Here is a 12,654-nt window from a genome sequence, read left to right as displayed (position 1 = left end):
TTTGCTAAACCAAACAAGATGGGTGGTTTTGCAAAGAGAGAAAGAATATGTGTGTCCTTCACCCCTATAAGGATTTAGTGAACAAGTTTACTTTGTGAGCTTGAGGAAGGTGAGATAAGAAAACAAATGGTAGGGAAGCCCTTAGAAGTCTAGAGGGGTAGACTTGGAACCCGGAAAGGGATAGAAGCAAACCATGGAAGTTTTCCTAATTGATGGCAAACTAGGTAGCCTCCCTATCACAGGGTGTGGTGCCTTAGTCCTAGTGGGAGATAAGGCATGGCACCCTGATCCTTCCCTAATTTAGGCTAGGGGCAAGGGGTTATGCAGGTTGTAAGATAGAAAAATGATGCTTGGCTACATAGGGGAGGCATAAACAAGTCCCAATCAAGCATGGGGATGAGACCGGTAAGGTGAGGGTTTGAAATATGGTCAAAATTGCAAGGGATGCAATTTTAGGATGCTACACATGTATTGCATCTCCTATATATTAGGTGTATGAGATAGAGGTTTTGTGCAAGAGTCATATAGCTATTAAGTTACCTTACTTTATTTTAATATTTAAAATAAAACAATTCCTTTTATTTTAAATGCTAAAATAAATTATTGTTTACTTTTAATATTTTAATATAACTCAAGGGAAATAAAAAGTCTTTATTATATTTTAGTATATATTAATTAAGATTTTTTTGTTTATCTTAATCTTAATTAATATATACTAAAATATAATTTACCAAGAAATAAAAAACTTTAATCTTTCCTCATATGCATGGCTCTCACAAGGCATGCCTCTAAATCTCTAGTTGGTGGTACTCCTGTGAATAGCTTTCTCTACAAGTATATTGTAATCTATTATTATTTTTTGAATAATATATTGGGTAGCTTGGGGAATGTGGGGTTTTTCTCCTAAAAGGGTTTTCTCCATGGAAATCATTATGTTGTGGTATGCATGCTATTTACATTTATTTCTATTAAGTTTTTGTAACTGTTGTAATGATCTGTAAAAGTTTTTGCATTACCTCCATCTCAAGGTTGGTGTAGCAAGTTGTTCCACTACTTAACTTCCTTACAAGATTCTTAAATCAACTACTCTATTCTATCCAAGGGCATTACAATAATTCAATTCTCTCTTTTAGAATGAATGTTTTTGTATTTGATGGAATTCAGAATTCAGAATTGTTGTAAAACCATATAAGATTGAGCCACATAAAACCTTATTTCTATAATGAGATCCACCATACACCAATGAAGAACCTAAAAACATGAAAAACATCAAATATGAAAGATTGTACAATGCACATGCTCATTAGGGTTTGATCTCCATTGTCTCCTATCTTCATTTATCTTTTTTTGATAAGTTAGTTTCTCTCATATTTTTAATGTGCACAAGAGATCAATAAAGAATGGATTGTGGTTGTGTAGTTTGGCAGTATGTAAATACTTGATTGATCGCTATTCAGGATTGATAAGGATAAAAGGATCCTCTTTTATAAATCTTTTATAGAGTACCCTAAAAATGGAGGGCTATGATTAAGAGGTGGAGGGATATATGGTTGGCTCAGATTACAGGGTAGGTATAAAAAATAAGAAAATATTAAAGAGGTAGTTAATGGTAAATTAAGAGATGAATGATAAGTGTCATGGAGGGAAAAGGCTAATGAAATAGTTAAATAAAGAAATATTTATTTAATTAATAGAAGGGCCAAATAAATAAAAATTTATTCAATTAATAGAAGGCTTAGGATAATATAATTAAATAAATTAAATATTTATTTAATTAGGCTAGGACAATTGTAGGTGTCTACATTTTACCCCTCTTTGAGACAATGTAGTTTATTATGTTGTTTCAAAGAAAAAATAAAGCACTTGTATGATAAGTTGCCCTTGGTAAGGAAGATGATATGGCCCCTCGAGAGATTGGGTGAAAAATTTTCAAAAAATTTGGACAACCTCTTGACAAAAAAGGCTAAGCAAGATGAAAAAGAAGGTGAAAAGGCTGAAGACAAGCAAAAATGGTGAATCTGAATGAGAAATACCAACACCTGAAGATGAGTTGCTATTAATGACAACCCTAAATGTAATTCACCTTACCGGATGAGTGTTAATTGCCAACAAGCACCCCTATAAATAGGAGCTAGGAAGAGGGACCACCTCATTTGCATCCATCGCTTTCATTGTTCATGGTGCAAAGTGAAGGAGAGCTAACAAGCATGGTAGTGGAGCTATGGTGAAGATATTCCATTCCGTTGATGGAGGGGGAGGGGGAAAGACATTGGATCAAATGGAAATGATGAGGGAGATGTGGGGAGAGGTGGACAACCACCTATGCCACCATGGGTTAGAGGAGGTAGGTTATAGGTGCTAGGGATATAGGTGCCACTAGTACAAGCATAAGAATAGGTTGGACAGGTTCAAGATGCCCCTTTCCAGGTAGAGGGAGAGGAGGGATAGGCAATTGGATGGGTTGTTGGATAGGGATGGGACTAGGGGGTAGGTAGGAGTAGCCCAAAGGAGGAGATGGTTGGGATGAATCAGCTGGTTTTGGGGCCATGAGAGCCCAACTATGAATACTAGAGGACTACATATAGGTCTAGGATGGACACATCACATCACTCCAGGAGTAGGTTCAAACTATAATAGAAGAGAGAGATGCAGTGATAGAGTGATACGAGAGAGAAGAGGTTGCTATTGAGAGTGTTCAGGTGACAAGTCAAGGTGATGTTGCCTCTGGCATGGATTATGTATATCAGGTTGCACAAGAGATTGCATAGTAGTGGAGCTTATATGAGTTCACTATGCCATTGAGTCAGAGACAAAGTATTTTTGTAGTGATATCTGACGCTAGGAGTCGAGGATGACAATATAGATTAGACAATGCAGGGATGTTGGGGCCACCTAGAGAAGGGTCGGCCAGGGCAAGTGCTTTTAAAGCTTAGAGTCTACATAGACCATCAGGATCAGACGATAATAGTTCATCATAGCCCCTTCCAAATCCATTTTGTACCACTATCATCTTTGTATGATGATGTAGACACCTTCAGGTTATTTTGTAGAGATTTTTGAGATATTGACATTATTGTATCTTGAAACTAATTATTTTTTGATATATAGATGAGACGAGATCTATTCCTAGTGGCTATATTCTTATGTGATGATGCATGATAATTATGTTGTTTTGATGATTCTATGATGTTTATGTAATGTTCTATCATGATGATGCAGTTATTTAAAATGATGTCTTTTATAGTCTTATATGATCCAATGATGCAGATACGATGTATGCTTATAGATGCATGATGAAATTATGATCTATGTGATGATGTTTATCTGAAGCATTTTACTTATGATGATTTATATGATCCTAACATGATTATAATGCATGTTATAAATGATGAATATGATATTATATGATGGATGCATGTATATATGATGCTTATGTACTAATGCAATGAATGCAGGATGCATGCACGATAATGATATTATGATGATATGTAGGACTAACTATGTGTTAATGTGGGATGTATACACGATTTTATTTTTGGTGTGTCATTATACTCAGTCAGATGATGCGCGACTACATAGGACAAAGGGATATGATAGGATTGGACAATAGAAGGTAGAAGATATGGAGGTAAAATGAGTTTATCATTAATCTTATTATGACCATCTAGATATAGGTTCAAACTATATAGTCATTGTATCATTTACATCAAGATTAGATAGTTGGAAACAAGGAATTCTCCTATTCACACTAGACCCATAGTATACTCATATCCTTGGACAAGTCATAGTATTACTAAGAGACAATCCACAAATAGCAAATAGGTGATCATGCCGCATTCCAACCACTTAGTCAATAGACATCCTTGAGAAGCATAATAAAAATGACACCACAAAAGATCAAATAAAAAAAATCAAAGACTTAACACCAACATAAACTGAAATCCTCAAGTTATAAGTGTATCTTGCCACATATGTTAACATGTTTGATCTAGTCACACTGTTATCATCCTGATAAAGGATAGATGATGTTGAAAAAGCCCTGTTGTAGTCAAAGTCTACCAAAAGATTGATTTGTTGAAATCCCACTGCTTCTTATGTCTCATTTGAAACCACCTTACTCCATGAAACCAGTACTTTATTGCAAAGAATGAAAACTTTATTGTGAATTGGCAATGTAAGTGATCTTTTATTATGAATTGTGTGCGAAAAGAAGGAAGGAATGAAAAGATGATGCTCCTAAAAACATGTAATGCCAAGTATCTAATTCCATCACTAGGTTTAGCATATGCCCCCAGTTATAGATAAGACCTGATTTATTATGGGTGAAAGGAAAGGTCAGAAAGGGTTTATTATGGATGGCAAACCAATCTTAGGTAGATCAATAACAAGTCGTGATGGGGATGGATATGTTTATTATGGAATGATAGGTTGTGAGTGTGTGCAAAGTGAAAGGGTGAAACTACATCCTGAAGGAGGGAGGAGTAAAAGTCCCTACACATGGTGTTAGTAACCTGGTTTCACCATGGTACTTGCCTAGGGCACCACCGAAGTGGTTTTCACCATTGGACTAATTTATTTCTCTTTACTTTTTTCAAAAAAAAAAAAAATTGTGTCACAAGGTACTTGTTTGCTAGGTTTTCACCAAAGTGATGATTTTTTTTATTTTTATTTTTTTAATATTTTTTTTTTATTTATTTTATTTTATTTATTTTATTTTATTTTTATTTTTTGTATTTTTAATATTTTTTTACTTTTTGTATTTTTTAAAAGGATTCTCTAAAAAGTTATGTATAGAACCTGCGAAGGTGCATGTTGTTGCACTTGATTCATAAACTACTGTGATGACATAAGGCCAAATCTAATTTGGTTCAAACTTGCCCCTTTTCTCTCTGTCCTACTAATTTTTGGGGTTTTATCTTAGGACCAAGTCACCTACCTCAAATATGTGAGGTTTTACCTTATGATTGTAACTACAGCTCATGTGTTGTTGATATGCTTTCAGGTGATTGAATGAAGCTTATCAAAGCTCATCTAGCAATTCCAAATCTTGCAAGTGAGACACCCTATAATCTTCATCATTGATTAGATCAGGTAAGGAGACATGTAAAGATGGTAACTCAACCTCAATGGGAAAGATGGCTTCAACACCATAGACAAGTGAATAGGGGGTAGCTCTAGTAGGTGTGCAGACACTTGTGTGATAGGCCCATAGTGTGGGATTAAGCTGGGTGTGCCAGTTACAACCAGCGTCATCGATTGTCTTTTTAAGAAACTTGAGAATAGTTTTGTTTAACAACTCAGCTTGACCATTACCTTTGGGATAGTATGGAGTGGAAAAGAGATGGTGGATATGGAAGCATTGAAAAATCTCATGAACATCTTGCTTTTTGAAGGGATGTCCATTGTCTGTGACTATGGAAATGGGAACATCATATCTGCAAATGATGTAATTGAGGATAAAAACTATAATATGCTTATCGGTGATTTGGATGAGACAGATAGCCTGAATCTGCTTTGTGAAATACTCAATGGTTATGATAATTAATTTATGGTTATTGGATGATGGAGGGTGAATCTTGTCCACGAGATCAAGTCCCCACTGGCAAAAGGGCCATGGAGTAGTGATTAATTGAAGTACTTGTGTTGGTGCATGAATTAGATCTCCATGAATCTGGAATTGCTTGCATTTCTTTACAAACTGGTATAAATCATTTTCCATTGTAGGCCAATAGTAACTAATCCTCATAAGTTTCTTGGCTAAGGTTGGACCACTAGAGTAAGCCTCACATATACCTTCATGGACTTCACACAATGTGATTTTGTTGGTATTTTGGATATGTTGATACGGTTTTATCATTGATGTCAACACCTATTAACACTTATCAACTCTGGCACTTTGAAGAATTGGAAAATGTTCACCGGCAAGCAAGTGACTTTATGCACAGTCACTAGTATCTAGTTCACCGGCAAGATATAATGTTCACCAGCACTTGGAATGACATGGAAAACACTTGGTTATGTTAAAGACATCGTTTGGACACTTTGTCTTAGAGATTTGTTCATTGGTATATTTGTGTTTGCATATTTGTTGTTACTGGCAAATAGGTCCAGAATAAGCACTGATAGGCTTATCTATTCCAGATCAGCACGACACACTTTGGAGATGATTTATTATTGTTGTAAATACATTACGCTGACATATTGTATTTGTTATTGCATTGGTTATTGATTTACTTGTAAATTGTTTTTATTGTAATATCTTTTAGAGCTGACCTACTAAAATTGGTCTTAGGTTATGGTATATATGTAAGATCTTATTTGTAAGATCGATATGTGATTGAAGAAAGGAATTGTAAGAAGGTATATGCAAGAATAAGAAGAGTTATACATGCAGACATCATTTGAAGGTTGAAGGAAGGTTTTGTGAAGGCAATCAGAACTAAACTGGTACTGAATCCAGCATATGAAGATGCTATTTTGAGTAGTACATCATTATTGGATTTAACCATCCAATTGTAGTCAGTGTGACTCCTATTTGTGTTTGAGCAATGAGCTCTAGGCGCTTGGCCTTTTTGCATGTGCAGACCCCATTTGTATACACATACTATCTGCAGTAGTATCATCTGATTGTGGGTAAGGTTTCCCACCATGGTTTTTCCCCTTACAGGGTTTCCACGTACAAATATTGGTGTTATGTGTTGTGGATGTTATTGTCTTTCTGTTTCATGCATTAATCTTTACCGGTACTGCAATTAACTGATAAACTATCTACTGGCATAAAGTTTGGGTTCCTGATATTAAGCATTTGGTTTGGATAAGTTGTTTTTGGTTTAAATTTATTAGACAACTGATTCACACCCCCCTCTCAGTTGTCTTTGGGACCTAACAAATTTGAGCTTCCTCACTCTCTAAACATCTAAAACAAGTACCATCAAGACCCTATTGATAAAGTGTGTTGCTATGATGACGTAGCAAGAGGTTCAACAAAAAAAGGTACGATGTTGGTTATTGGAAAGGCCAGGTGGAAGGGTGTTATCATGGAGGTAGGTAAAAATGTCATTGTACCAAGGGGAATCAGGACCAACAACACATATTAATTTTTAAGGGGTGATCTCATATGCAGGGACCAAAAGATTATCCACCAAGAACTCACATCGGATCATGTTTTGTAGCATGTTGATCAAGGAGGCAATGGTAGTCATAGGATATGTAGCTTGATTGTTATCTCTTGGTATCTACTCAAAGACTACCTCTGTGAAGTACTTCTAGAAATCATCTACCATTTTCTTGTATGGCATTAGTTAATCATCTTTGGTTTGATAATAATCATTTGTTTGATAAATCATAACTTGAGAGACTCCAAAAACAAGAAGCTCTTGGATCTTCCACTGAACTGCAATTCGTAGACCTGATGTTAATGCCTCATTTTCTGCAATATTATTTGTACAAGGGAAGGGTAGTCGACATGATTTAGGAATAGAATCCCCTTGAGGTGTGATGAATAATATGTTTGCTCCTGCTCCATGTTGTGTAAAGGATTCATCAAAATATAATTTTCATAATCTTGACTTGGTCACGGTGAAGATGGATTCATCTAGAAATTCTAATATAAGAGGAGAATTGTCAATCATCGGTGCATCTACGACTTGATCTGAAATGACTTGTCCTTTGATTGCTTTTATGTCATCATACTGAATGTCAAATTCACTTAACATCATTACCCACTTAGCTAGCCTACCTGTGAGAGTTGCTTTATTAGGTAGGTATTTTAGTGGATCAATGCACCTACAACTAAAAAGCATAAATTTACTAAGTTTCATTAGACACTTCATTTTGATCTTGTTTTAGAAACTCTTAAAATTTCTACAAAGCAATCTTCATTTGGGAATCTTCAGGACCTTGTGTGTGACTGGTAATGACCTTGACATAAGTAATAGAATCTTGTAAACCAATATAACATTTCTTGTGTTTCTTCAAGAGAGATCCTAAATTATACATAATGACTTGAAGGTCTACTAGTTTGTCAATTGAGGATATGGAAAAATCCTTCTTATCAACTTCTACACTTATTAGCAAATGGAATTCCTTGATGATTTCATCCATATGAAGAGTCTTTTGGTTTTCATCTGGGAATGTGCATGGAAATTCTGATATCTTCTCTATAATTTCTTTTCTTTTATCCACACATTCCTTTTGCGCTTTTCGCATATCTTTGATTAGCCACTCTAGGGTATTAATTTGATGTTCTAGCACCTCTCATTGTTCAATGTACACATTATAGGTGGGAAGCATTTCATTGTCAACCAAAACATCCAATTCAAAGTCTTATAACTTCAACCAAGCATTGAAGTCTTTTTCCTATGTTTCTAATTTCTGAGAGAGAAGATCTAGTGTTTTGTCCACTTTGGACTTCACACTTTCCAAATTGTTAATCAGTGTGATAGTAGATCTCAATAGATGTGTCCTTAAGACTGAGCATTTTATCTTTACATTCACTAACTATCATGCCTCATGAGTTTACGTGCTCAACTTGCTTTATCACTTGTTCATCAACTAATGAAGTTCTTGGCTCAATTATTTCTAAAGACTTTGTTATCTTTATCAACATAGTGATGATTTATTCCACTTGTTTTGTGAGCTTATCCTTTTTAATCTTGTCTTCACCATATCTTGCCACAATGGCATCAAAACCTAATTGAGCATCTTCCTTAGTAACATCATGAGTGTTTTCCCAATTCAATTTTGTTGATGGTATAATCTATGGGTTGAAATTTATTAATGCTTGTGTTTGGAGGAAGCACAAAAATCTCAACATACTTGTTCTTGGACTTGTCCACCTTGAATCTAGAAAGGGTCTTGGCCTTCTATATTCTTGGGATTAACAAGAACCAGCTGGCTAAAGTCAAAGTCATACGAGGAGATGGCTTGTTTCTTCCTCTTAGGAGTATGTGATAGCAACCAAGGTGGCAAGGAAGAATCATCTTCAAGACCTACATTCAATGTTTGAGAAGGATTTTCTTGTCTCTGTGTAGCACTAGTTATGATAGGTGGAGTGGAAGTCACAACAATAGATATAATATTTATGGTTGGCACATTTGAAATGTGTCTAGTCTCTAACATGAACTTATCAAAGTCATTGAGAATGGTAGCAGATACTTTAGGAAAGTTTGGGAAGGAATAAAATACATTTTCAATATTGTTCTAAGTATCTAAGGCTGATTCACTGGTGGTAGAAGAATGAATAGTATTCACAACCACACTAGAAGTAAATGGAGTATATGAGATAGTAGATCCAAAAGGAACATATTCAGAAGTAGAAACTTGTGGAGAGGCAGTAGCTAGAATGATAATTGTTATCTGAGGAATAGACGCCTATGTATCCTCATGTTGAGGAGCTTTGGAATTTTCTAGTAATATTTCCTCATCATATTCCTCTTCCTATTCCTCATCAAGTAGACCTTCTTCCTCTAATTTTTCTTCATCAATAGGTTCATCTTCAAATTATCCTTCTTATGTCTCTTTTTCACGTTGAACAACTTGAGTAGAAGACTCACCTTGATCTTTACCTCTACTCTTTCCCATAATAAACTTATACTTAGGAGCCTTTTGTAGAGCTACAAGATCTTGCCTATTCTTAGTTCTAAACTTTGATTTCTTTCCAATAGATCCAAAAATATCATTCTTTGACCCAATGTTGAATGGTTTCAATTGGATCCCCTTCTGTGTTAGTCAAATAGTGGTGTTTGTGAGGATATTAATCTATCTCTTATTAAAGCCACTTCCTTTTGGGACCATTGGATGAGTGGAAATGGTGTATCTACAATCTTCTTTCTCACATACGTTGGATTCAGAACATTTTCATCATCCTTTAGACCTTCAAGAATATCTACCAAGTTGAGATTTTCAATCTACTCCAGAGTGATATAGCAATAGTCAAGTGTCCTAATATCTTCTTTAGTCTTGCAATCAATCTAGATATCCTATATGTGATGCAAATGGGTATAGGTCTTTTTTAATTTATTCATTCCCCTATAATCAAAATATTTTCTATCCTTCAAAAACTTCATTGTGACTCTTCTCATTTCTTCATCCATTGCCTTGTCTTTGTAGATGGAATAAATAAAATACCTTCCAATGGTCAAAAAGCATTTGAAGCCAGCTTTGTTGGAACCTGATTTCCATTCATGAACTACAACCATCTATCAAGCTAACTCCATGAGAAATAATTTATTGGATGGATATCTAGGAAACATGAATATTTGATCATGAAAACATCCTACAATGAGGTAGGTGAAAGTAGGAAATTGAAAGAACATACACCCATATTGGTTCACCACATCCTAGGCCTTGTCAAACACTATTCTTTTTTAGATCTTTGTTGAGAATACATATGTAATGATAGAAGAAAGCATCATTGACTTTCCTGAAATTATGTAGGTTATTCTATAAAACTAACTCCAGGAGTAGTATTCATGAACTGGAACTTGTCTTCTATCTCCCTTTGTGGACAAGCCTCTAAAGTGCCTAGCATACACCAAGTAGGAAGTCGTATAAAACTTCAAAGTGGTTGGTACCTTGATGAGCTGATCACATAATGCATCGCTTATCTATTTGCCCTAATATATCTTTTCCTTGTTTTGCTTGATGACATGGATGTATTCATACATATACTCATGATATGTGTCAAAGACAAGAAGACCTTTTACTCTATTGAGAAGAGTAAATAAATCATTCACCTCCTTAATGAAGTCACTGCGGTGAAATATTTTAGGCCATCTAGCAATGGTGGGCCTTGGAGTTTTCATCCAGTTATCACTCATATTTATTTGGCACTTGTCTGAGTGTCTCATAATAGGCTTGGGTTGTTTTCATATCAATATCAAAATTCCTACCTATTCCCAAACATTTGAAGATAGTGTCAAAGAAGTCTTCGTCCAGCCTAATGATCTTCTTAGCATCTGCATCTTTGACACTTTTGCTCTCAAGATCAAAATGATTGACTACTACAAGAACAAATTCTAGATTTTGTGTAGACATAGAAAAGGATGAAACTCCTCAAGGTCCCAATGACCTATTTCAGTGTCTTTGATATTATCTATGTTCGATGATATTGAAGATGATGAAAAAATAGGGTGAGGATCTTGCTTGTTGAATTTCATGGTTCTCTTGCTAAGAGACATCTTCATCATTTGTTAGGAAGTTGAAACTGCAACATTTGGTGCAACAAGTCTTCTAGAGTTAGATGAAAATTAGAATCATGCATTGAAAATAAGCTCATGAAAAATATTCTTCACTTGGAACAACTTGTCTTGGGGGAGATCATTCATGACAAAAATTAGGTTCAAAACCCCAAATTTCACTTAGGAAGTTTAGTGACGTAAATCAAGTTTACAACCTTGATTTATACTTACAAATTTGCGTTACATAGTGTAATAGTGTAGTTTGAGTTTATAAACTCGAACTACACTTGGAATTGTGAATAAAAAGCTAGGTGTAGTTCGGGTTTATACACCCAAACTACACTTAATTCTCAAGTGAAAAACCCTTGATGTAGTTCAAGTTTATAAACCCAAACGACACTTAGTGAAGTGCTTAGGTGTGGTTTGGGTTATAATCTTGAACTACACTACTATGATGTTTTGGGAACTTGTTGTAGTTTGAGGTTACAACCCTCAACAAAACCAATGAAAAAAATCAGTGCAATGTGTTTGGTATTGTAGAGGATGATATTTTTTACCCTTGAAGTGATGAACCTCAAGGAACAAACCTACCTTCACTCTACCTCACTTAAACTGGCACTAAAGGTGAGCTAGGGGATGAAAGTATAAAAATAAACTAACATGCTACAAACAAGACTTCCAAACAAAGTTTTTCTAAGCATCTATCTTTGGGACAAACATGTGGAACTAGGATACTAGCACAATGCACTACCATCCTATACAAATAGGGTACAAAAACCGTACAAAAGGTACATACATGACTATACGACTTAAGATGACAATATTATGATAAAATAAGAAGTACAAGATGCACACAGCTAAAGGCAAGGAAAACTTTAAGAAACCCCCCCCTCGGACAAGGTGTAAAAACTTGGTGAAACTGTATAATTGCCAAGGAAAATTTTAATTTTACTAGAAAAATTTGGCAATTTACGAAGAAAATATAATAATCTCCATTGGCGAATCATCCGTGATCACTCAAAGTTTGTGAAAAATCCTGGTGAATTGTAATGTTTTTAAAACCAAAAAAATATTTGCATGGACGAATTGTAATGTTTTTAAAACTAGAAAAAATATTTGCATTGGCGATTTCAACCTATTTTCAAACCATTAAAAAAAACATTGGCGATTTCAACCTATTTTCAAACAATTAAAAAAAAAAAATTGGCGATTTCAACCTATTTTCAAACCATTAAAAAAAAATATTGGTGATTTCAACCTATTTTCAAACCATAAAAAAAAATATTGGCGATTTCAACCTATTTTCAAACCATAAAAAAAAAAAATATTGGCAATTTCAACCTTTTTCCAAAATGTTAAAAAATATATTGGCACCTCAGCAATCCCCGTCAAGTCATTAAAACACATGGCACACAGTCGTCAACCCTCTTCCTGAAAGACTACCCACTAGAAAATCTCGTGACTTAGTGACAAT

Source organism: Cryptomeria japonica, chromosome 5 (assembly GCF_030272615.1).
Source record: "Cryptomeria japonica chromosome 5, Sugi_1.0, whole genome shotgun sequence".
Classification (NCBI taxonomy): Eukaryota; Viridiplantae; Streptophyta; class Pinopsida; order Cupressales; family Cupressaceae; genus Cryptomeria; species Cryptomeria japonica.
Note: the sequence above shows the minus strand (reverse complement) of the source record.